Below are 26,584 nucleotides of genomic sequence, written 5' to 3'. Positions count from 1 at the left end.
TGTCTCTCCTCCTCTGCCACAGGTTGGATCGTCTCCTTTTAAATCACAACTAGCCTCTCTCTGGCAGGCTACTTGGTTCGGAAATGAAAATAAGAATATCTGTTTTCTTCTAGTTAACAAGAGGAAAATTCTGGCACAAATGCCAAATTTCAAGGGTTAAAAATATATTAAATCTTAAGCCAGTTTCTATAATGCATGTTTCCTCTTTGTCACATCAGGCGTTTTGCAGATAAAGACAAGATTTTACTTTTTATCACGTGTGGCTAAATAACGTGATCAAACACATTAAAAATAACAAGAGATTTTTACGCTCCTGTCTAATCAAGAGAGCAGGACCTTATCAAATCACAACTGAAACTCTTTTATGTCAGTTTTTTATCCTCAGTTGTGCATTAAGAGCCACACACGGTAACATAAAAGGTCGTAATCAAATGGAATCTGCTTAAATAGGGCAAAAAAAAAAAAAAGTCCCCTTTGATAGCCCCCTCGTCCCCACTGACGGCAGGCACGAGCTGGCGGGGGTGGACGCCCTCCGTGCTCTGGGACTGCCATGTTATTCACCGAGCCGCCGAAGTCCGCTGATATTTATCAAAGAAGCCTAATGAAGTCAGGAACCCAGTGGCCCAGTTACTCCGATGAGCTCCAGAGATCCCTGCACAAATGGAACTGGACTCGGGCTAGCGGGCATTTATCAGAGCGTGGAGATCACCTGACCCTGACAGCAAGACTCTTGGTGGCTCAGTCCCTCAGAGGCGGCTCAGGGAGAAGGAGGCTGGTGGGGAGCCCAGAGGGAGGCCACGCCTCGTATCTGCCCTGGGGCACAGGCACAGCCCTGGAGGGACAACACAGTCTTTGTTTTCACTAGCATCTTAATTATGGCCCAAAGCTGATGAGCTTTGAAAACACTCTCTGTTCCAAGGAAGGCTCCAAAAGGTCCAGGGATGATAAAACCCGAACGGCTGCAAGACCAAGGGGGAGCACGTGAAATCTCTAAGCAGTTCTCTGTACCTGCGTTTGGGAAAGAAAGGCCGAAAATCACATTTACACTCACTCTGCGCCGGAGCCCTTTTCCACTCGTAAAACACCGTATGGAAAGTCCTGAGGAGCAAGAAGGCAGCGGCGCAGGGACAGGCCGCCCTCGGGGCTGCGCGATCTGTGCACGCACCTCCCTCTCACCTGGGGTGTTCACAGCGCGCTGTTTTGTTTGTTTGTTTTCAAAATTTCATTCGAATTCTTTATCTTCTCTATATGAAATAAAAGTTTCCTGTCATTTGACTTCCTCATTTAAAGTCAAGAAATTACTTCCATCGACATATCCAAAAGCAGTCACTTCACGCCCTGTGTTAGAAGCAACAGGATGTGTGAGCAGCGTTGCTACTAAATGATGCCCCGTAACTGCCGGCGTGTGATTTAAGACAACTGCTTCCACAGCACACTTAGAGCATCTGCCGAAGCTCTTGTGCAGCTCTGGGGGGTGTTGGGGGTTCTGGGGACAGGTGACTGTGTCCAGCTCTGGAGGAAACAGAGGCGGTGTAAGACTCTGGGAGGGGTTCAGCACTAGGAGTACAGCCATGAGGAAGCTCTGGTCGGGGCGGAAGTCTCCTACATAAAACGGAGTTGATGGCTTTTCCTTCTTGGGGTGCTTGTGAGAATCGCAGAATTTCACCTCTAAGAGCAACTCGCAGCTTCTCAGCATGCTGCGGGCGCACCCCTGACACTCTCAACTGAGGGGAGGTGGCCAGGCACTGAGGGGCACCTTCTGCTCACGAGGAGCCGCGAGGCAGGCACAGGGCTGAGCAAAGTACGGCCAGTGGGTTGAGTCCCACCACCTGAGTCTGCACAACTCCTAAGGCTGGTTATCCCATTTCTCAATGGCTGAAAAAGACATAAGACACAGAGCAACATTTTGTGCCATGGGATGATATGGAATTCAAATGTCAGTGTCTGTAAATTAAAGGTTAACTGGAGCCCAGCAAGGTCATCTGATTCTGCCTCGTCTGCCCCTGCTTTCCTGCTCCACCGCGGGGCTCGGGACCTGGACAGGGCGGGGTGGGGCACAGCCACGGATAGGAGCATCCTGCCCTTCACAGGCGAGTGTGCTGGGTCCAACTGTAAGGCAGAAAGGAAAATGATGCCTGGAAGCAAGAGTCACCCCATGACAGGTCCAACTTGGAGAGAAGAGAATTTTTTTTTTCTTTTTAAGATGGAGGGAGGAGGAGGGAGGGACTCAGAGGACCGCTTACAGCCACCCCAGCTACCTGGAGTGACAGTGACAGCGTGCTCATCCCCGTAAGACTCCTGAGGCCCCTGCGGTGCCCCGGTTACACCCTCTTACATCCCCAGTGAAACTTCAGAGTGCTTTCTCCTCTCTCTTTTCCGGAGGAGTCCTCTCAGCTTCCACTGAACGTCAAGCATGTTGCAGACAAGCTTCTGAAACAGACGACAGAGCTTAAGACTGAGGAGTGCTCGCCACGGGACACCTCACACACCTCAGCTAATTCACCGACCCCCGTTCCCCCCCGTGAGGGAGGAGGCTTCACGCCTGCAGTTAGCAATGGGCCTTAGAAACATTACATAACTTTCCTAGGACATGTAACTGATCAGTGACAGAACCAGGACTAAAATCCAGGTCTCTTTTACTATAAAAATATGGGCTTTTCGCCATAGTATGGGAAGAAATCTTGGAGGTAACCTTGTCACTCCTCTTTAATTTTTTAGAAGAGAAAATTGGAACTGAAAAAAGTTCAACAGCTGGCTCAAGGTCAGGCAGTTTTCAGCACAGAGAAAAGGGACTGAACTTGAGCTGAATGGCCTCGTGCGTGGTGTCCCCTACCACTCCGGCCGGTCTCCTCAGGGGTCACCAAAGGGCACGTTCTGATACGTACCTGAAGTTAAAATGTCAACAAGTGTGACATGTTTCTTCCCACCAGAACTACAGCGATAACAATGATTTCCATTCAGCAGATGAAACCGGCGGGGAACTAGACAGAAAGCACTGCTGGTGGCAGTTTTACTGCTGCTGAAATTAGCAAGCAATCAAACCAGACCGTTTTGAGCTGCGGTAAAACAGAGACGTTTTAGTTGTGTTTACCTATTTCTTAAGAGGTGTATCACTGTATTTGTTTTTCCTGTAGAATTTAATCCTCTGACCTTTATTTTTAAAGACTGTATGATGGTTCACTAACTCAAGACTCCATCATTTGATATTCCCTGCATTTAAATATTCAGTAACTAGAGTGTACCACGTGCCTCTAAAAGCAATTTCTTGACGGCGGCATTGTACATTTTGACTATCCATTACATATCCGCACACGACTTTGCTTAACTAAGCAATTTTCTTTAATGTCAACCTTGATGAACAAGTAAGCATTAAGGCAACGCTTAAACCCTAAAGTAATACATGGGTAAATGGATCCAAATAAACGAAGCCAGTGAAGACATCATAATTAGTTTCAGTGCCTGCTTTGAGGAAATTTTCTTCCAAAATTCCATGTGTTTTTTAACCGTTATTTTGCCAGTATTTATCTAGGAAGCATCCTGCAATGGGCTGCAGCCAATTTTCCAATACTTCAGTTTGCTAAACTGAGCAGAGTTGAATGGATTTACATTACTACAGAAGAAACTGTGTTTCTTATTTTTCTTAAGTAAATTCTGATTTGCAAATGTTTTCAGATCTCTTTTAAGTCAGTCTTTGAGAATGTAGTATAATTGATAATTGGTAAGACACTCATCAATGAAATTCAAGGTGAATTCAAGACTCAGAAAAATTTTTAACCCAGCTTGATAAACATTTTTGATTCCCCAAATCTAACAAAACTGCCATAACTCTGAATTTGGATATTTTAAATTTATTTTATCCAAGTTACTTTAATTCTGATCCTTTCAAATCATAGTCTAAATGTTGATTTTGTGAAGTATTTAAAACTACACCTTAACTTTGGTGTCACTTAAATCTATATAAACTAATCTTTTAAAGTAAATGTATTTTTGTGAAATAGAATTCAAAGAAATAATTTAGAAACAAAATGTAGCGCTTGATAAAATATTTTTAAGCTGGGTAGATCATCACGATTAATCAGTATGACCAGCATTGCTCAGCTCGGCAGTTTGGGGAAGTTTTTTGGGGGGTAGGAGCGTGGTTTTGAAGCACAGGTGTGAGTACGGGGAATGGAACCAGCAAAGCAAGCAGTCAGTACATATGAAAGTGCCTTCTTCCTTCCTTTATAAATGCTGCATCAGTAACAGTCCAATTCTTATGTGCTTTTTAAAGAATAATTTTAAATTGTATTATATCATAAGTTATGTTTTAAAATTTAAATCTTAAAAAGTATTATATGGCTTTAAGAAATTAATATAGTATTTTTAGGAGAAAAAATTAACTAAGAAATGACCAAAATATGTGATGTTTGAGAGAAGTTAGAAAAACGAACCAGTTTTGAGCAACATGAGGCTTTGTTAATGACTAAAAATGACAGGGAGAGAATATTGGAAAATGTACTCATAAAGCTAGAGACGCCTTAAGCCGGACACACAGGCTCTGAGGTGGGGGATGCTGCTCCAGACCCCAGGAGAAGAGTCTGACCCCTGAACGGCAGCCCCCTGAGTGTGTCCAAGAAATCAACCTCCAACCTGATCAGCTGATCACTGGCAACCCCCAGGAAGCTGCGCACAGCTCCTGAGCTAAAACCTAGATGTAAGCTACAGACACACACACGGAACAGACACTGAGCTGTAAACTACCATTGCTACTTGTTCCCCAAGTTGTTGACTTTTATATTCCTCACTGAGACAAAGTCTGCAATTCTGCTACTACGTGTCTTTATCGCCCCGTCTCCACCTTGTTCATTTGCGTCTATGTTACTAACTGGATTCCAGATGTTTTATAATCACCCTCCTAATGACGATGTCATGGAGCAGTGCTGGCCACTGAAAACAGAGTACAGACTCCCTACGTGATTTTAAGTTTGTAGTTGTCTCATTGAAATGTAAATGCAAAGAAGAACAGTTGCTTTTGATAATACACTTGATTTAACCTAATACATCCAATGTATTATCACTTCAGTATGTAATCAACACAAAAAAAGTTATTAATGAGATATTGTACTTTCTATTTTTCATAACAGGCCCTTAAACTACTGTAGGTATATTTTATTTGGACCCTAAAGTTCCAACAATTGAATGGAAATGGAGTCCTAACAAAATAATAAATGGTGTTTAATGACAAAACGTTTTGCACTGCTTTTCTAATTTAAACCTATGTTAACGGAACTGAATAAAATCTAAGTCCTCGGGCACACCAGCCTCCCTTCACGTGCTCCGAGACCACACGTCACGAGCGGCTGCCGTACGGACAGCACGGTTCTGGAAGAAGCACCCTTTTTCTTCGCCTACAGGTGGGTGTCCATGCAACTTTGTGTTCACTGCATAAAAGGCAGGTGACTGTCAGAAAACTACAATAAAGGAGAAAGAAATCGTTCTTAAACTAGCTGTACATAAACATAAATCACTTGAGATTACACATAAGCCCAAGATGTTACTCATTTAATATTTCATCTTCTAACTTAATTCTGGAGAAGAGGAGCGACATCTTTCCAGAGGGACTGCATTTTGAATTGCTAAATCTCTGATATTTGAAAAACATTTTCTTTGAGAAAAAGTTGAGTTTTCCTTGCAGCTTAGAAAACTCATGTCCATAAATCACCGCATAGCTCTATTTAACATATTGTCAGTTTCTGTAGAAAACATCCTTTATTGTAAGTCAGAAGTATTAAAATAAGTCTTAATAAAGGTTGCCAGGCAACTCATCAGTTCAACTAAGAAACTACTTCAAATTGCCTTAAACCACCACAGGTCAAAAGATTAATGTTAAAACGCTGGGATTTAAAAAAAAGTGATTGAGAGACTACATGAAGAATTGCAAGCCTGGGGGATGGGGTAATAGCTCAATGGTAGAGCACATGCTTACCATGCATGAGGTCCTGGGTTCTAGCCCCAGTACCTCCACTAAAAATAAAATAAAATAGAATTAAAATTGCATTAACTTAAAAAAAATTGCAAGCCTATAAGATTTTCCAAGACTTGTTTAAATATTTATGACTTAAAACTAGTTTTCTACAGAAATTAACAGCAAATATTCAACAAGGAAAAGATGTGAACAGAAGAAAAATTACATGAGGAGAGCTCGCCAGTGTGTCTGGAAGATGCAGACAAGTGCAATAAAAAGACGTTAGGGTATTGAACCAGTTTAAAATGAAGAATAATTGTGATTCTAAGGACCAATCCTATACTATTTTAAAAGATTGTTTCTGTAACATATTGCAGTATAATGTATTTTAAATAGTTGTATGCTAAAAGTCACAAAAAGAGAATCTAATGTAAAACTAGCTTAAACTAAGTGATAGACAGAGACTCAACGATGGGCAAACCCAAACAGCAAGGAGCAAAGAGGAGCTTTGTAGGGACCCACGTTAACACCTTGCGTGCAGGACGGAGAGCTGCCGCAGCCAGGCTCTTCCACCTCGGAGCTCCATGTCTGCTTTGGTCACAGTGACTGATGACTTCAGCACTGCTTATCCGGGACCAAACTCAATCCTCACTCCACCTGTCCTGACCTTTGACATAACTGACCGTCTCGGACCCAGTCACGGCACCCCCTCCCATCTCGGGACTCTTCGTAGGCTGGACATCGCCTACCCGCCCACTGCCACCTCTTCCTTCTCCTCGCCCTGCTTCCTTCACTGTGGCTCTGGACCACGTGCTTCTCTGCGAACAGAACTAAGGTCTCCACACAACTCTGCGCTCATGCTGTTGGCTCCCGATGGACCACACGCCCACCGCTTTCAGAAGCGCATCAAACCTGCCCTCCCCTGTCCAGCTGAGCTATGCCGCCCCCCACGCAGGTTCCCTAACTCACCCGCTCACCAGCACTCACTGAACGTGAACTCTGTGCCAGGCACTCCCCCAGGTGTGGGGACCACGACAGTGAAGCGGACAGACTCCTTGCCCTCCTTGAGCTTACTGTCTCTCCAGATCCCTACAGCACATAAAATAAAGATTCTGATGCACCAGTCACTTTCCACTGCGCTTTATGACCATTTTAAGTGTGACTCAGCCGCACCTCTGAAGCTGGAGGTCACTAAGGACAGATCTATGTCAGACAAATCTTTGCACCTCAAAGTTACTCTGGTGGGTGCGTACCGAACGTTCAATACATTCTGAATACAGAGTAATACGCTGTCGGTAATTATACAATTACTTACATAAAACTCCCAATAGATGCCACTCACTCAAGCCTAAAAGCTTGCTTATTCTTTCCTGTGCAGATAAATTAGTAAAACACGTGTAGCCAAGCTTGTTTGTTTGTCCTGATATTTATGTGCTGAGCTTCTAAAATTTCCATCTCTTTATTTTTAGCCCTTTTTTCCTCACAATCCAATTTGCTTGAGTAACTTCATTCATAAGGCAAATCAACTGAATCTCAGTTTAATAAAAAATGCCTATTATGTGTGATTCTCTCATTACTTACATCAAATACTTCAATGCAATTGTCTGCATGTTTTTACATAAATTACGTTTCATGCAATACATTAGATTTTGTGTTCTCTTCAGCATAATGTAATAATCAGCATCCTTCATTTGACTATCACACTTTAATACCGCCAAAGAAGTAGATAATATTTTGTAACAGAAGCAAAAGCAAAATGTGTGTTTTGCTTAAAATACCTCCTCTCAGGAGCAGGTTTACCAAGGACAGTTCCTCACGCAAATCACTTTAGTAGGCGAGTGGCTGCCAAAGATTTGGGAAAAAATGAGCATAAAGGATGTGTATGTGCCTTTTAATAATGAAAGTGCTGCTCCACCTAAAATGTAACATTGGGCACAGCTAGTAGGATCTCTGTCAGCATTGTCCAGAATGCTGCACATCTGTACCACGCAGTACGGTGGATACAGGGCATGTGTGGCTGTCGAGCATTTGACAGATGGCTCATGTGACTAAGAAAATGAAATTTAAATTTAATTTAAATTCAAATCTAAATAATCAGTGTGTCTTCCATACTGGACAGCACAGTTCAGCTAACTCAGACACCCAGTTATAACATATATGATCCATTCATTTGGCAATAAAAGGCTTAAGGATGGGCAATATTCCTTAGCTCACTTGTGATCTGGCTACAGTGAGAAGTGAAGATCTCAACACTAGACCCCAAGGTGAGAAGCAGCTAAGATGGCCCTCTGGACCCCACCCTTCATAGGCCTGACTTCCTACAACAGTAGACCCCACTGTGAGGAGCAGATAAGATGGCCCCTGGACCCCATCCTTCATAGGCTTTTTTTTTTTTTTAATTTTTAAACATTTTTTACTGACTTATAGTCAGTTTACAATGTTGTGTCAAATTCCAGTGTAAAGCACAATTATTCAGTTATACATGAACATACATATATTTATTGTCACATTTTTTTCACTGTGAGCCACCACAAGATCTTGTATTATTTCCCTGTGCTATACAGTATAATCTTCTTCATCTATTCTACATATGCCTGTCAGTATCTACAAATTTTGAACTCTCAGTCTGTCCCTTCCCAGCCCCTACCCCCTTGGCAACCACAAGTTTGTATTCTATGTCTATGAGTCTGTTTCTGTTTTGTATTTATGTTCATTTTTTTTTTTTTAGATTCCACATATGAGTGATCTCATATGGTATTTTTTTTTTTCTTTCTCTTTCTGGCTTACTTCACTTAGAATGACATTCTCCAGGAACATCCATGTTGCTTCAGATGGCATTATGTTGTTGTTTTTCTGGCTGAATAGTATTCCATAGTATAAATATACCACATCATCTTTATCCAGTCATCTGTTGATGGACATTTAGGCAGTTTCCATGTCTTGGCTGTTGTAACTTCATAGTCTTGACTTCCTACAACACTAGACCCCCACGGTGGGGAGCAGCTAAGATGGCTCCCTGGACCCCACCCCATGGTATTCAGGACATTCTCTAATGTCCTCCCCTTGAGAGTGGGAAGGACCCACAGCCTCACTTCTACTAATCAGAATATGGCCAAATACCACTTTTAAGATCATGGTTAAGAAAAAAAACTGTGGTTTTAATTTCTCTCTTGGATCAATTGCCCTGGGAAAAGCCAACTGCCCTGAAGCCATGAAGCCCTCTGGAGATGCGCAGGTGGTAAGAGAGCAAGGGCTGCGAACACCAGGTGTGGGAGTTGGGAGACCCCCACCCAGTCCATGGATTTAGACTGCAGCCCTGGTGACAGTCACTGCAAATTCCTAAGGGACCCTGAGCTGGTGGTACTGCTGAAAAGTATTCAATGACACTTGCTAAAACCCAGTAAGGAAGAGTTCATCCTGGGGGTTGGGGGGCGGAGGAGAGCTGTCAGGATAGGTGGGGATGAGGGGAGACTGGGCTCCACTCTGAACAGAGCAGGGCAAGCGGGTGTCTATTGGTCAAGAGGGCAGGGGGTCAGCAGGTGGAGAATTACACAAGAGAACATCAAGGGGGGGCAGGTTCTGGCTAACCTGACTTGAGCAAGCTTCTCACCAGGGGCAGGCCAGGTGGCCAGCTGTCACTGGGGGTTGAGGAACCCAACCAGATATTAAGGGTGAGCAGATATCAAGGCTGGGGATTCTGATAAAAATGGCTTAGCGGGATACTTGCTAAAACTGGATTTTATAAGGAAGTGCGAAGATGGGCCTGGGAGAAGGTTCGGGTGTCTAACAGGAGTTCGGTCAAGCAAAGAATGTTCACCAGTACGCAGCTTGGCCACGCACGATTTCTGGCCCACAGAAACCACAAGATAGTACGTCTTTATTGTTTTCAGCCACCTGCTGTGTTCTAGGGTAACTGTTACATAGCGATACGTAACTTCCATCGTACTGAGCACTGCTGTGAGAACCAAGGTGGGGGTGGCAACTATTCCGTGTAACAAATGAAGGCTTGTTAGACGGAGCACATGAAAATACAGGACAATCAGTTAAATCCGAATTTCACACAGATGGCTGATAACTTCTTAGGGTAAGTACGTCCCGTGCGATATCTGGGGCACAAAAACAATAACAAAGGCTCTTCGTCTGAAACGTGACTTTACATAAGAATCCTGTGCTGCCGCTGACAAACTTCAACAAACATACAGTGCTTGGAACACGGTCTCTGCCCTTGAGGTCTGGCTTAACAGAAGGAGAAACAAATGCATTAAATACATACATAAATAAGTAGATTCAGTTTAGCGTGGTGAGGGCTGAAATGCAGGCAGGGGACGTCACTGGACTACAATAGCGGGGACACTAAGCTAAATCTAGAGGCGAAGGTAAGTGTTCTCGGTGCATAAACTGAAACGTCCCCCTCCTGGGGTTTACAAGGCAGGAGGACGCCACACTCGCCACAACCTTACATAAAAATGATGAGGCTACGCCGGCACCTCACTCAACATGTGGACCTTAGAGTCAGAACTGTGTCAATGATACTGGGGGAATTCCTGAGTTTCTCAAATGATTCAGGACTCTTAGAAATTTTTTCATCATGACAAATAGAAAAAAAAATCAATTGGGCTTAAATCTAAAAAAAAAATGGGATTCACTCACTCACATAACTGAAAAATCTGTGGTTAAGACGGGCTTCAGGCACAACTGGACAATTTTGGGGTCTCACCTTCTTCTTGGAAACTACTCTCACCTGGTTTCAAAACAGCAGCTGCTGCTCTGGGCGTCAAGGCATGCGGTTCAGAGATGTCAGCCCTTCTCTTCCCTCAACTACCAACATCAAAGCCGTGGGTACCACACTGATTTCAAGCACAGCCCCTGGTGCATCTCCTCCCGGACCAGCCCCTGAGGCCAAGGGAATGCCCTGAGCTCATTGGTGGAGGCCTGGATCATGTGCCCACTCTTGAACCAATCAGGGTCAAGGGGCAGGGCTGAAGGCAGAGCAAAACCTGGGCCTGGAGGTCAATCCACTGCAAGCCTGGCGGTCTGGTAGTGAGAACCTGCCACACAGGGGCAGGGGGCACAGGGGCACAGAGCCTCCAAGGCTCTGCTGACACTGTCTTCTCAGAAGCAAGGTATGACAAAAATAACATAAAAGCAGCAATGCCTAACCACGAATCTAGGCTAAGGGGTTCGTCGTGTTTACACTTCATCAACCACAGGACGAAGGAATGAGTGTTTTCTCCCCTTGAAATGAAATCTCTGAAAGTCAGTCACTTGCCCGAGGTCTCAGACCTAAAATTCGGAAAGAAAAAAAGAATTCACCCCGCGTGTCCCTGTCACCTGACCACACCTTTTCTATTGCCTACGTAATAGATTTGGAAGGTTATTAAATCTTTGAACCTAGGGTAGACATAAAGAACGGCATAATGTCCCTTCCTCCCCAAAAAGGTGTTCTTCTAACACTGAATGGAGCCTGGACGGGTTATATGACTGTTTCATAATAATGAAGACTGATTTTAATAAGAGTGTAGGCGTGGTGGGAAACTGGCCCACGCTAACGTGCTCAGAGAATGGAGGGGCCAGAACAGTGTGCAGACTGATGGGAGGGGGAAGAGGGAGAGGGAAGGAGGGGAGGGGAGAGGGGAGTGTGGGGAGGGAGAGGGGAGTGGGGGAGGGGAGGGGAGAGAAAAAAGTGGGAGACAGATTTTCCAAATGAATGGGTGCCAATAAATCACGTCTCAAAAATATGCAGATAAAACAGCCATGTTAACGGACACTAGACATCTCAGCCCCATTCTGACATCTTCACAGACCTGATGTCAATCCCTTAATTTAATATTCAAGTCCCTTAAGTTATTGCCGATGGCTCCTTGAGATACGAATTGAACTGGCATCGCTTATCTCACTCTCCTCCAGTTTAAGTGCATTACATTCCTTTTTAAGTGAACCTTGGGTGTCTTTCACTGACTTTTACTTTCATAGATAAATTCTGGTAAGAATAATATTATCTGAGGACTCGTGTAAGACCTTGACCATCAAGGAAGATCACCGTTGAAAAGTGATTTTTAATTACTTCTTACTGAGGAGGATTTAGCTCAAGTCACAAAGGTGATATCACAATGTCAGCCAATTAAATAAAACCATTTATATTTAATTGCCTCCACCGCACGGCCACAGCCTTGGCAGAGCAGATCTCCTGTTGTTTGGGTTAAAGTTATCTTTGCCACTTTTTCCCAATGACTTTTTAACAGTGTGAGCTTGAGTGTGATCTTCCTTCTTACCGGCAGTTTTTACCATTCTATGGAATATGTCCATTTAATTAACACCTATCTTAAAGTAACAAAAGGTACCCAAACTTGCAAATATACGTTGACTATAAAACATTATTGGGGGGGAGGGATAAATTAGGAGTTTGGGATTAACAGACATACACTACTACATATAAAATAGATAAACAACAAAGACATACTGTACAGCACAGGGAACCATATTCAATTTCTTGTAACAAGCAATAATGGAAAAGAATCTGAAAGTGTATGTGTACACATATACCTATGTAGGTACATGTATAACTGAATCGCTTTGCTGTACACCTGAAACTAACACTGTAAATCAACTCCACTTCAATAAAAAATAAAATTAAAAATCAAAAGCATGAGGAGGCAGCCGATAGAAATCCACGGAAGAAAAGTGAGTCCTGTAAAAACAATGCTCAAGTTTGCTTGGAAGGTATATTAGGAGAGTAAATATTATAAAACAAACACAGAATTACTCACGACAGCAGAAGTTTGAAATCAGACAAGTCTCATAACCAAAGCAATTCACCCAAACTTAGCACCTTTACCCAAGGTGACAATTTTATTGTCAAAGATTATGTTACCTGGGAAAAGAGCTGTGAAAGAATATTAAGTTAAGGAGGGGGACGTAGCAGTTCATACCACAATTATCATGATAATGCAAGTAGGGGGGAAGTGTTCATGGGGAGAGAGAACCTGGAAAGACACAACCGAAGTGCTGCTTTTCCACGTGGTCACCATGAAGCCGCAGCCATCGGCAATGCAAAGTGACGGATGGTCTGAGGCAGCGGTTCTCGGAGTGTCCCTGAGCTGACAGCATTAGCATCACCTCGGAACTTTCTAGAAACGCACATTTTTAGACCCCACGTCAAGCCAACTGAATGTGGCCCCCTGTGCTCTGCTGAAGCCCTCCAGCTGATTCTGATGCATGGAGCACTGGAGAGAGAGTCACCAGCCTCAGGGACGCTCAGGCATGAGTGTTGACGTGGGGTCTGGGTGTCCACTGGCCCCTCTCACGTCCCCTCTTCTTCAAGAAGGCTGGCCCAGGATTCTGGCCACTGCAGTTTCACGGTTCCCAAAACACCAGAGCAGAAGACTGTCACGCAGACCTGAGACCCTCACAGAATCATTTCTCCTACCTTCTTCTGGACAGCAAGTCACAGCGCAATCCAAACCCAGGTGTATGGAAAAAAGACTCCACCTTTGATGGAAAGAGGTACCAAGTCACATCCAAAGGGTTGTCTCAGCCGGTGCGGCTTCTGTGGCAAAACCACCACATAGTGGGCGGCTTATTCACTTCTCACGGCTCTGGACGCTGCTAGTCCGAGATGAAGGCCCAACCGTCTGCTGCTTAGTCCCCAGACGGCGGCCTTCTCCCAGAGTCCTCACATGGCGGGAGGACCAAGGAAGCTCTCTGGAGTCTCCTTCATCACAGCACTGACCCCCGACGTCCCCGCCTCCCCAAGACCCCCCGCATGACGCCATGACATTCGGGGTGAGGATTCCACACACACAAACCTCTGTCAACAGCAGGGCATGTCCACTGTGGGGAGAAACTGGTTCTCATTCTTTAACCCTCTCCTGCATCACATGCGCACAGTTTACATAAGTTAGATACTAGTAAACACCATTCCAGGTACCCGTCCTAGCTGGCTTCTCGGGTTTGAACTGAAGTCCAACAGCCTGAGCGTCTACACAGCCCTCCTCTCCTCACTTCTCTTCCTCTCTCACCGTTATTTCTACCCGGGAAGCTTTCCTTTCCTTCTCTTCTCTCGCTCCTGCACCCACCACTGTGCCCCCCACACCCGTGGCGGCCCTGTGCCTCTGCGTGATGCCTCCATCACTGCTCCAGCCCCTGCAGATCTCCCGACTGCTCCGGCAAGAGCAGCGCCTGGTATGAGGTGGACGGAGAATGTTCCAGCCCTGCCCCCGTCAGCAGTGGCTGGTATGAGGCTTAACTCGGGGGCTGCCAGGAAACCCGCCATAGTAAACCAGTCCACACGGCACTAACCACAATTCCAGATTTCCTCCTCAACTAAAATCACACTGATCCAATAGCAGCATGTCTTTACTAAGGGACTTTGAAAGCCCAGCCATCAGAAACAACAACTATTAGGGGACCCAAAGGCACATTACGCTCGCTTAGTAGCCTGTGACCACTGCACACACGTACATTTCTTTCTAAGCTGTCAGGTCGCCAGATACGATGGACTCAATTTTTCATGAGGGCGTGATGCCATGATAGCAGCCCGCCACAGCCAGTGCGATGAAGTCCAAACAAGCAAGGCCAGCTGAAAAATAACACACAAAAACCAGAGAGCCTCCGAAGTGCTACGCAGAACACAAGACGCATTCAACCTTCCAACACATGACCGACTAGCCGACCCGAAGGGCTGGGAAACGGACAACCACCATCTGGCACATCCACCCGAAAAATAAACGGGGCTGTTTCAAACGTTAAACAGACTTCCACGAGACGCTCCTGATCTGCATTCCATAGCCGTCATCAGTCAGCAGCATCATCATCTCATGCTAACCCCATAAGGTACCAGCACAGACACAGCGCTAGGAGCTGACTCCTACTTTGAGGTTTTGAAAGATAACGCTTCAAGTCAACTTCTATTTACACGCTGCTGACTGTAAGTGATACATTATTGAATAAAACTGACTTAATTTAGTCATTCTCCTTTTCAACATAATTCTCCCCCAAATAATGCTAAATATAAAACAGAGTAAACAAAACACATATTTTCTTACTGAAATAATAAGCATTACCTTTTTAAATTTTGTTTTTGTTTTTGGGGTTTTTTCGGGGGGAATTAGGTTTATTTTATTTATGTATTTGTTTATCTTAACAGAGGCACTGGGGACTGAACCCAGGTACCTCTGCATGCAGAGCACTCACTCCACTGCTGAGCTACACCCTCCTCCAGCAGTAACTATTTAGTTGACTAGTTAACTACCAGCAAATGCAGTTTTTAATGTATTCATTGGTACTGTTTTAAAGTTTACATATATGTACTGTTCATTGTTTCTAAGAACATTTAGAGCTTTAGCTTTTTAAACTTACATAGTTATTATCTGTTAGGCCAAAGGCATAATTTAGGAGTGAGGAAAGAAATTTGAAACGATAGAAAAGTACCTTTTAAAATATTATTTTAAAAGATTAAAGCCATAAAAGTAATCTATTTTTGAAAACTTATTTTTTTTTAGCTAGGACATATGGACCCCACACCTGCAGCCCGGGGACGGACCCATGAAAATGTACCAACCACGAGTGAGCATGTCCATTGAGGAGAGTCCCTGCACCAGGACGGCGTGTACACGCGGTGGGCGTGTCACTCCCGTGTGCTGCTCAGAAAGAGGACAGACTCTCTAATTATCAACACTGCCATTTTAGTCCCCTTGCCCCTAAAAACTTCACTTTTGAAATATGAGTTATAATTTCTAAAAATTAAGCAAAATGATAAAAAGTATAACCATGAAGGAAGCAGCCCAGTAACCTGCAGAAATGCCGTGTCACAATGAATCTCTGCCTGGGCGACGTAAAAGCCAGTCACGGGCTGAGACCGCGTGCCCCCTTCGCGCTCACCACGGCCGCCATGCCCACATGGTCTACTCCACGTGGTCCTCAGGGGTCAGTGTCTCTCTCCGAAATGCCAGGGACAGCCCAGCAGTTAGTTGCTGGCACCTGAACACTTGCTCACCTCTTCCCACCTTCTGGGCGGGGAGGGGAAACCAGCCCCAGCTGGCGGGGCCTCGGGGACCAGACCTTCCTGTAACCTTTGCAGGGACAGCTCAGTGCCACCTCTGAAGCGCAGGCTCGCAGCCACACTGCTGGCCTGGAATTCTGGTCTTGCGTTTGCAGTCTCTGCAATCTTGGGCAAATGATTTCAACCTCCCCCGACCCAGGCCTCCCCATTTTAAAATTGTCATAGGTTTATTCTGAAGATTAAAAGCCACAGTGCTCTCAAAGCACTTAAAATGACAATCGTAACTAGTAAATGTTATAAAACTGCACGTCTGATGATTTTATAAATAGTACACACTTGAGAACTTCAAGGACACACCACCCATTTAAATACTGAAAAACGTTCTGCCAACTCAACCTGAAGTAAAGAGAAATGCCTTCGCTAATTCCTCTACTTAGAAACTGACCAACATGATTCTGTCTCCCAAGTCGTGACGCTGATTTATCAAACTGTAAAACTTACTTAATTTAATTGCAATTAATTTATGTAAACAGTAGCATAGATGCCTGATGAATACCTAATTTGAAAGAGAATACTTAGAGCCGTTTGTAAAATGAATAACAGTATTCATTTGAGGATAACGTAGACCGCGCACGGGAATATCTCTAAGATCGCAGAAGGCCGAGTGCCCTAAACAGCCGCGTAACTGTCAGAGTGACTTTCTCTGGGTTTCTCGAGTTCTGAGATCATGGTTTCCCTATTTGCAAAGCGGTGAGTAATCCGACTGGATTATCAGCCTCTCAGCACTGCCTGCTTCAGGTCTGGACTGGAAAACAAGAAGCATCCTTAATGATTGCACGTATTTTTTATTACTATTTCATCAGTAGATATTTGTGGGCACAGTCCACCCAGGTGGACGTGGACAGTTTCAGGTGCAGAAGATGGTGGTGGGGACAGGGGCCCTCTGTGAAGGGGCAGGGGCAGGGCCAGGCTCTCCCCAACTGTGGCCCTAAGAGTCCACCGCCGTGTTCGAGGGACAGCCAGATGCCCTGAGCACAGACCGTTCTCGAACACTGGAAGCTCGGGGGTCGAGCTGACTTTGCCATACTCACTGGGGCAGAGAGGAAACTGCACAGTTACCAGAGCAGGGGCCGTGTTCAAAGCTGAGGCTGGCCAGTTACTCAGCTCAGGTAGCCTGGAACCCCTCCTATGGCCTGAGTCCAACACTGCCCAGAGTCCAGGGGGCAGAGGGAGCCCCACGCAGCCCTGCGCCCACACAACTGGGAGCAAGTCCCCTACACCCAGGGGGTCCGCCTGTCAAACAAAGACGCCAGGAAGGAAGATTTACAGGATGAAACACAACTACGCACCATGAAAGCTGGTGACTTTACAGCCCTATAAAGTATAAATTATGAAGGGAGGGAGCCTGGCAGGCACTCAGCCCTCCCAGCCCCGTGCCTGTCTCCAGGGCTGCTGCGGCCGCCGCCCCCTGCCTGTTCTGTTCTCAGAAACCAGCAAGTCCAATCTGCATTAAGAGTAAACGTTTCCCCTCACAGACTCAACCTAGCTCTTCTAACACTGATTCCTTGCTCACGACAGGAAAACGCGCTCTCGGCCCCTTTGGACTCTGAAGACGCGAGGGGCGTGCCCTCACTGTGTGACACGTGCTGATGCCCGCGTGCAGCACGCGGCGGGCAGCGCGGGGAGTGAGTGGTGCTGTTGCTACTGCTGTTGATGGTTTTTTGCAAAGTTTGCAGTGTTCCAGGGCGCTTTTGAAGATTGTCAAGAGAAACATTAAGACTGTACTTTGATCCAATGTGTGCTTATGCTAGAAACCTAAACATGACTTCTAAAGAATATCTGTGCTCGTGCACTCACAGCAGCTAGTGGGGATACCAGGATGCAATCCCTTTTGAATGACAAACGCCAGCCTTCAGCAGCTCTCAGGAGGTACGCTGCGGTCAGCGCAAAGTATGGAACCACAGCTTCGTGCTCACAGGTAAGTCTCATTCACTCTCACTAAACAGTGAAAGAAGGCGGCATGATTTTCTTTTTCTTTCAAAACAACAGTCTCAGAAGATCTGCTGACACCCCTTCACGGACAGTTTTATGTTTTCACTCTTGATTTTACATTCTGACTCTCAGCATGTGGCCATGTGGTGACCACAGTACTGGGTTCTCGCCAATCAGGCGTGAAACAGTTCCTATTACAGGTGGTCTGTGGTTCTGCAGGTGGCTGTCTTTCCTTCTAGCTTTTCTCCTCTAAAGCCAAAGATTTAAAAAAAGAAAAACATAAAACAGTGCAAATGTCTTCCTAGTCACCGAGGTGATTTAAAGCACGTTGAAATGCGATCGCTGGCGGCAGGCACAACGTTTAATTAAAAATGTCTAAGTTAGAAGACACCACTGCATTAATCCTAACATATTTAAATGACACATAATTCTCTTAAAGATGATTTTGGCAGGAAGCGACCCTGAATTTATGTGGAATTTGACTCTGATGACCCAGAAAAGGCAGCCAAAGTTTTGGAGGCCACTCTTGCCCTGGACTTCCTCCAGCGCCCAGCCGTGGCTCCCACGGATCTGACGGTTTTCTGCATCCAGGTGAGAGGAAACAGACGGAGCTGCCTTCCTCCATCCGCACAGCAGCCAGCAACACGGAGGTCCTTAGAGTGTGACTCTGGGGTTATTTTTGCAAATACAAATTTTGAAATAACGTGAGAGGGACTGGATTTTGGACAAGGGTCTTGACATTAATCACTGTCAAACCGCATCACGACAGTTCATTTGCACACAGTTTATTGAAGCTGTTTTTAGTAGTTCAGGGGGAATTAGGTGGAAACTTTGAATCCATTTCCTCTGCAGTTCATGGTACCTTTAAGATTCTATGGGTAAGAAACCAACAGAGGAAAGAGACGTTTTTAAAACAGTTATTTTTTAGCCTTTTGGCTGTTCACCAACAGGAGAGAAAGTAAGTAACACTGTAACTACTCAGTGGTTTTCAAACAATGTCTGGAAAGGAAAACACACACGCACTCAGGTTAAGAGGGAGAAGAAGGGACTCCGAGATGTGTGTTTCGGGGAAAGGTGGGGAACAGGAGGGAGGTTAGGAACACGCGGAATGCCCCTGTGTTTGTTATGAGAGCTGATGGAGGTCAGGGCCCCTGTGCATTTGATGATACAGTCGATGAAACCTGTGGAGCAACGCACAACTGCTGAGTGGCTGCCTGCAAGCGGGCTGCCAGCACACACCCGGCTGTGATGGGAGCATGAATGCCTTTTGTTGGCCGAAGGCACGGGCTTGCCAAGGTTTGTCTGCTGTAACTGTTGGTGTTAGTTCCCCAATAAAGGACAACAGTTAACTGAAACTATCCCTTGTAGCCCAGGTTTGCAAGCTGCCTCTCCGAGATCAGGGAGAGACACGCACACAGGTGCCAAGTCCTCCCACACACACCTGTGCTCGTGCCCTGGTCCCCGCAGAGGTGCGAGCTCACCTCTGCCTCTCTGCACAGGACCTCTGAACAGGTCTTTACCTCGAGAAGCAATTCTGGGTAACTCAAGACGAAGCCTGGTGTCAACCGCATTTGTTAGAAATAATAATGCCGATGACGGTCACATACCCAGGTGGCTTCTAACTTCCGCTAAGTCACTACAACACAAGGAAGGTTCTGGGTCTAGCGAAGTGTTTCTGTGATTTAAAAAAAAAAAAACAAAAAACCACACAATATTACTGCTAAGAAGAGTCACTGACTTTATACATTTCTGGTAAAGTTGCATTATGGACATCGGGGTCGTTACTGACGGTCCCTTGAGTACGCTGCCACCATCCACCACTGTGCTCACTGAACAGTTTTTGAAAAACAGCAAAGCCCACGCGCCCGCGGGCAAGTAGGCATCCACACCCTCACCTCTCTGAGCAAACTGCTGCATTCACCACAAAAAGATCCTTCTACTCATGGCCCTGACCCTTATTCACAATGGGACACGTTATAACGGAGTAAGTCAATGTTTAAAAGTAATTTTTTTGTTTCCTAAGGAATCCTTTCAATAGTGAAGAAAAATACCCCAATAAATCATGAAAATTAAGCTGGCACATAAAGCAAAACGTGACCCTGTTAGCCAGAGACTGAGGTCGGATCGATGAAAACAGGCAAGCTTTCTAACACATTAGAGCTGAGCTGGTCTGCGATACACAGCCTTGAATCAGGTCTAAACTCTTGAAGTCCTACAGTTTCAAGAAACACTTTCATCTTTTTCTCCTCTAAGAATGTGAGTGGAGGTGGAGCACAGTGATTCGGAGCAGGGAATCCGGGGCTGTTCCCGCTTGCTCCAAGTCTGGCCTCTGCTCTCGGTGGTGACTTGGCCTCGGGCCAGCTAACTTCCCTGGGCCTCACTCTGTCCACCCGTAAAACAGCAGCCACTTGACCGAGCGGTTGTGCCGCTTCGTGCCTCAACACTCACGGACATGGACTGCTCAGAACGACCAGAGGCTGACAGCCAGAGGACACTGCGTCACTGAGATAAGTAAAACAACACAGCTGGAAGTATAAATGAAAAACTAATACTTTACCTGAGTTTTTTTTTTTTTAACCTTAACTGGACTCAGAGATGATCTATTCTCACATCCACCCTGGCCCAGAACAGGAGCCCAAAGGTAAAAAATGACACTAGTTCGTGGCTTCACCAGATTGGAAGCTTTGGCTTCATAACTTGAGAGAATTCTCATTACAACTTCTGAACGAACACAGAACCATCACCAAAACCCAGTAAATGCAGAAAACTTATCAAACAGTGTGAAAATAACTGCACCATGCTCAACGTGCCTGTAATCTAGTGAGCGTGTGGGAGGACGGGTCCCCAGAGCAGCACGTGGCTTCTCTGAGCTACACCTAGACACTATCTGTATTTCTCCCATGAATCACTGTTCCTCGGCGCTTAAGCCTTGTGTGTGGAACAAAAACTACAAGGTAAATTGAAAGAAAATGGAAAGCCAGATGAAAAATGCATCAGGTTGATTTCATGTCTGAGCTGCTGCAAAATACATCACCTCCTTGTACCTAAACACGGAAAGGCCATTGTACTTTGATGGTGGTTCGGTCTGCCTTGTGCTTAAGGTTGAATTGAGCTACATGTTCTACCAAATGATTAGGGATGTGATTCAGCAGAAATCAACCGTGAGTTTCCAGACCTCAGCAACATCAAATTGGACAAGGACTCAAAGGAGAGCAAAGAAAAGGCACATTAGCACAATTCAGCTTCCTTAAACCATCTGCACCCACAGCCGGGCTCCCAGACAGGGACAAGCATCCCCAGGATTCCAGGGGGAACAAGCAAGCTTCCTGCTGTGCCCAATTCTCTCGCAACAAAAGGGTTGGTAATTTCATCTCAAGAGCCACAGACAAAGAAGCAAAAGGAAGCAAAGACAAAAAAAGTCGGTGCATGTTAAATATGCTGTGTCTTCACTGCAGAGCACCGCCAGGCACTTTGTAAAGGCACAACAAAAGACTTGAAAAAGTAATACATAAAACAGCAAAGATGGGGGGAGGGTGTAGCTCAGTGGTAGAGTGTGTGCTTAGCATGCACGAGGTCCTGGGTTCTATCCCCAGTACCTCCATTAAAATAAATACATAAACATAATTACCTCCCCTGCAAAAAAAACAAAAACAAAAACAAAAAAACCCAGCAAAGACAGCTGAATGTTATCAAACTAGGATCAATTATTATAAATCATAAAGATGACCGTCCAGATAACAACTTCAGTGCATGGCTTCACAATTTGCTCAGTTAAACTGTCCCACCAAGTTCTAGGAGGGGCTCTGGTCAGCGTGTCTGTTTTAGGGCCTCCCTCTCACTCTCTGCCCCGACTCGTCCCTGGGGTGACAGCAGGCCGCCCTGTGACATGCGCTCCCCAGCACGGGACTTCCGGTGAATAGGAACACTAGAGCAGGAGACCCGAGCTCTACACGAACTGAGTGATTTGAGACAAACCCACTGACCTCGGAGTGAGGAGCATTTTAGTGTCACCCCCTAGGGGTATTTCACTCAGCAGCAGTTCTGTGCTGTGACAGGTACAGGGTGGGCCACAGTGGAGGGCGTGTTTGCTTGGGGACTGAATTGAGACATTCCATCTGTAGATCTGCATGTTACCAAACCACCCCAGGCCATCGGTCACCAATGTGTCGATGCAATAAACTCAATGCTTATATCCCCCCGAATTCATATGCTGAAATCCTAGCCCCCTAGGTGATGGTACTGGGAGGTCACGAGGGCGTAGCCCCCTTTTCAAAGAGACCCCAGAGGACTCCCTTCCTTCTGCTCACAGTGTGTGCTGCTAATTTAAGTGTGTACAGGATCAAACTGAATACTCGGGTGTTCAGCTGTGTGTGCTGGTCTTCGTTTACACACATCTACCAGGTCCCCAAGGGTAGGATGCTGGGCAGGGAGGAAGGAGCCCACGGCTGGAGTCTTCTGGGACCTGAGACCCCCTAAGAGCACTGGCTGAGGAGGTCTGAGTCCCACGAGGCCATGGGAAGAACGGAGAAGCAAGGAAGCGGAGCTTTGAAGCACAAGAGCATCTATCAGGGGGGACGGGGCACCAGGGAGGGACCAGTGAACGCGACACCATGAGAGGACCGATGTCCAGATGTCCACCACACAGAGGATGTGGTCTTTCTGTGTGAGGACTGGGAACCACCACCACCAGCACAGAAGGGGCTGCAGCCTCACCCCCAAAGATGCGGGAGACCCAGTGCAGTGGAGACGAGCCTGTTTGCGGCAGACAGCAGGACACTCCTCCCTGCCCCACACTTCTGCCTCTTCCTCACCCTTCCAGCAGCAGGACAGGTGAGCAGTGGAAGAGAACTAAAGGCGCTTCCAGAGTCCGCCTCCCCCGGGTTCCAGGTGGTGCCGCCCAGCTGGCACCCGCCTAGAGCAACATCAACCCCCAGGGGAGGGGGACCAGCTCTCCCCAGAGCAGGGGCTTCCAGCAACTGCCCGTGACCGACACGGTATGGAGCCGGGTCAGGGTGCTGCTGAAGGGTGCTACGGCAGGAAGGGACCTTGGACGGAGCGCGGTGAATCAGCACCTGGAAGGTGCGAAGCCACTGGGACCCCTCGGTCAGACCGGTCACGCCACACACACGGGAGGGACCAGAGGGAATGCAACGTTTAATCCCAGGAGACGGGAATGCAGGGAAGTCCTAATTTCTTCTTTTCAAATTAAATGCTCTACAATTACTGTATATTCTTTCCTTACTATGATTGTGATTTTTAAGCTATTATACGAAAATTATGGTTGCTTCAATGCAGGGGAAAATACGAGCATTTCACTGCCACTCTAAATGATACTGTTAACTAACACAACGGTCCATCTTACAGGATGGCGATGAAAACTGTCAAACAGCTAAAGCAGTGTCCTCTCAGGCTCACCTCTTTCAGCATCTCACATCAGGTACTAAATTTCATCCAACAATCAGCACTGTGCTCTTCATGCTCAAGTAAAGGGTGAGTGGAGAAATCAGTTCAGGAATAAATAAAATGTCCACAAAGTGACTCCTATGGAATGGATTTAGAAGCTTGAGAAGAACCACAGATGTCGTCCCACGCGTTGGCGCTCTGCAGGATGACGGCCCTGCGACGATGGGCACGTTCGACACTTTGTGAAACACCTAACAGCAGATGGAGACGTGAGTCATACCTGGAACAATGCCGTGTGTCTCCCCAGTGGACAGTGATGGTCATGTTCACAGTGCCAGGAAGCATCTAACAACAAACTTGTATTATCATTTTAATGGCACTGAATAAAAAGTATGATATTTTCTTTCCTCTTTGGTGTTAACTGGGTCTCCCCCCCATAGGAGAGTTGGGCTGCGGGATCCGAGTCACGCTGTGGATAAACCACGCCTGTGGTTAAGCAGAACACGGGTTTATGCAATAAGGAAAGCATAACTTTTTCCTATTTTGATAAACGAATCTTTCAGAAAAATACGGAAGGAATTTCTCAGCTGCTCTGACTTTGGCATAACGAGTCTTTAAGCACCTGGCCGCACGGGTGACGTCTCTGTTACCAACACAGCCTGCCTTTCCAGACGGGTTGGTGGATCCCCAAAGGGTCTATGAATTCTAGTGTATTTCAACATAACTGGCTTTCTCTGCAGCCTATATTTTTTATGGGTATTTAGAAATACTATTTTGAGAAAGCATTCATAGACTTCACTAGAATGGCAGAGTTCAAGGCACCAATTACTTAAAATCTGTTTCCGAACAGACACCTCCAGCAGTACCGCCTGTTCCCCACCTCGTGTTTTAATTAGAACTCTCTTCCCCTTGCTTCTGTGCAGACTTCGGGGAGCCGCGTGTGACTGCTTTTGTCCAGTGCTATTTTCTGTTCCTCTTATAACCCTTTTCCAAAGGAGCAAAGTGGACCTCCAACCCCTCTTCTATAGTAAACCTCTTTCCCGTCAAATTATCGGGAACCTCGTGGGTTCGCAGGGTGTGGAAAGAGCGCAACTTTAGTAGCAGGCAGAGCGGGACTCAAGGCCTAGCTGTGACATGCAAACTTGTAATGAGAAGTTGGGGAAACACTCGACCTCCCTGAGCCTCAGTTCTCATCTGTAAACTGCCCGCATTTGCATGAGACTGAAAGCACCTAGCAAACGCTTGGCATGAACCTACATCCAAAAACATTTAGGAAAAAAAATGCACCAGTGTTAAAATTGCACTTGGGGTTATACTTATCCGAATGTGTGAAAACGCTATTTTCACACGTTTTCTGCATTAATCATTGGCATGTGAACAGTTTATGGATGATTTTTATTCGTTGGAGATCTGAATCTGAAATTTACTTCCAAAACACAGGGATGCTTTAATGCGGAGGGGCAGCATTTCAGAGTGAAAAGAAAAATGGAGATGCTGCTGGTTTTAGTTGACAAGTCCTATGATGCTACTGCATCTCACTTTCCTAAAAAATATCAAATTAAAAAGCAAACAGAAGTGTGCTGTAAAGCATCAACCGTCACTCAGGTATCAGCTTCCACCAGAGCTGGGTCTTCCCCACGATACCACAAGCTCCTGGAGGAGAGGCCAACCGGTTCACCTTGGTTCTTCCACAAAGCTTTGCACTAGGCTTGGAATAAATCCAGAATTCAATCCACGTTCAGTGCATGAAGCAAGACAGAGACATTCAGAAGGAATGTTGTTTATCCAACGCTATTTCTTAAAGATCAGGTCCTCTGAGCCTCTTAAAATATTTTCACAAATTCAAGTACCACATTCTGTTTGGCTGGAAAACTGGATGTTTTTTTTTTGTAGTTTTGCACTAGAGAACAAAAAGAAATTCCTCTGAAAGATCGCTCACAGTGAAAAACTTTTAGATACTCAATGCCAGGTCAAACAAATCTTATGGCCAAGAAATGGCTGCTATTATTCTCAACCTCTATAGGGGAAAAAGTGAGCTGAATGAAAAATGATGATTAAAATCTCAAGGGCTCTGGATGTATCGAAAATTGTCTTGAATTGTCATGAAATCCTGAGCAATACTGAAGTCTGTGTACCCCCAAATCATCATTATAGCTTTTCTGGTAATGATGTATTAGAGGTTGTAACATCTCAGTGAGTTTTGCTTCCTTCATTGTTGTCTGACATTTCAAAAGTTCCTCTTTAACTACGTGAACAAAATGGAATTTATCCATTCTCATTATAACAAAACATTATAACAAAACAAAAATTCCAGAACAATTCCTCCATTCAATCGACTCGCAAGAATTCTCTTCCAATCACACTGCATCGATTTTTGGTTGGCCTTGTTTACAGTAACATGCAAAAAAAGCACTAAATTTCAAAAACATCTGCTATCAAAAATCACAGGAGAATCAATGCTAACTGGAATCGAAAGGCAACTGCACAGCTCCCCACTTAGCATCCTCACTGTCTCCGTCCGGAAGCTGAGGCTCAGTGATGAAGTGACTTAGATAAAATTTTTGGAAGTCGTCAGAAATGTCTATTAAAATACATTTCCATTGTGCTATCAGCATATAATTACAAATCCTTTTTTTAAAAAGTGATGCTTCATTAAAGGCATTTGGATTTATGTCTTTAACAATTCCTATACTTAAATCTTGGGGAATTATTTTATCAATTTATCTTTTCTCCATAGCGCTTTTCATGTCTACACGCTCAGTGCCTAGGACTCTGTGATGTCCTGAAGTCAGAGACGGAGGGTCCAAACCCCACCCACCAGCTTCCACCACGTTGACCTGGGGCCAGTGCCTCATCCCCCTGAGCACTAAGTGACTGACTTATAAATAATCATCTTTCACCATCTAGATGACTGATCTCAGGATTAAGTAAAGTTATATGCACAGAAGGTGTGACCTAGCACCTGACACAAAAGAAATATTGGTCTGTGGTTCCTTTTTGTTTTTTCCCTGTGAGTTAAACAAAGAGAAAAAAAAATGTGGAATATGGTAAGTGACAACTGTAGAATGAACTGAAATACAAGCCACAAACAAGCCCTGATCGACCCTTGATTATTCTTTTCATTTCCATAATTTTCTCAAATTTTAGCCAAATATATATCAAAAAATGGAAGAGCAAAGGAAACAGATTAAACATGAGCACATCCACAGGCAATTCAAAGTCTCTCCAGCGTGGTCTGTGCTCCC

General features: G+C 45.3%; 1 protein-coding gene and 1 non-coding gene across 2 annotated transcripts in view; one reads left to right on the top strand and one right to left on the bottom strand.

Annotated features, from left to right (window-relative positions):
- Window positions 1-26,584, bottom strand: part of CSMD1 (CUB and Sushi multiple domains 1) — a 1,664,412-nt gene that overhangs the window by 719,327 nt on the left and 918,501 nt on the right.
- Window positions 5,932-6,003, top strand: TRNAG-ACC. The gene has a single exon. It is a non-coding gene; the product is annotated as a tRNA-Gly (tRNA).

Source organism: Camelus ferus, chromosome 26 (assembly GCF_009834535.1).
Source record: "Camelus ferus isolate YT-003-E chromosome 26, BCGSAC_Cfer_1.0, whole genome shotgun sequence".
NCBI lineage: Eukaryota > Metazoa > Chordata > Mammalia > Artiodactyla > Camelidae > Camelus > Camelus ferus.
Note: the sequence above shows the minus strand (reverse complement) of the source record. Positions and strands in the feature narration are given on the sequence as shown.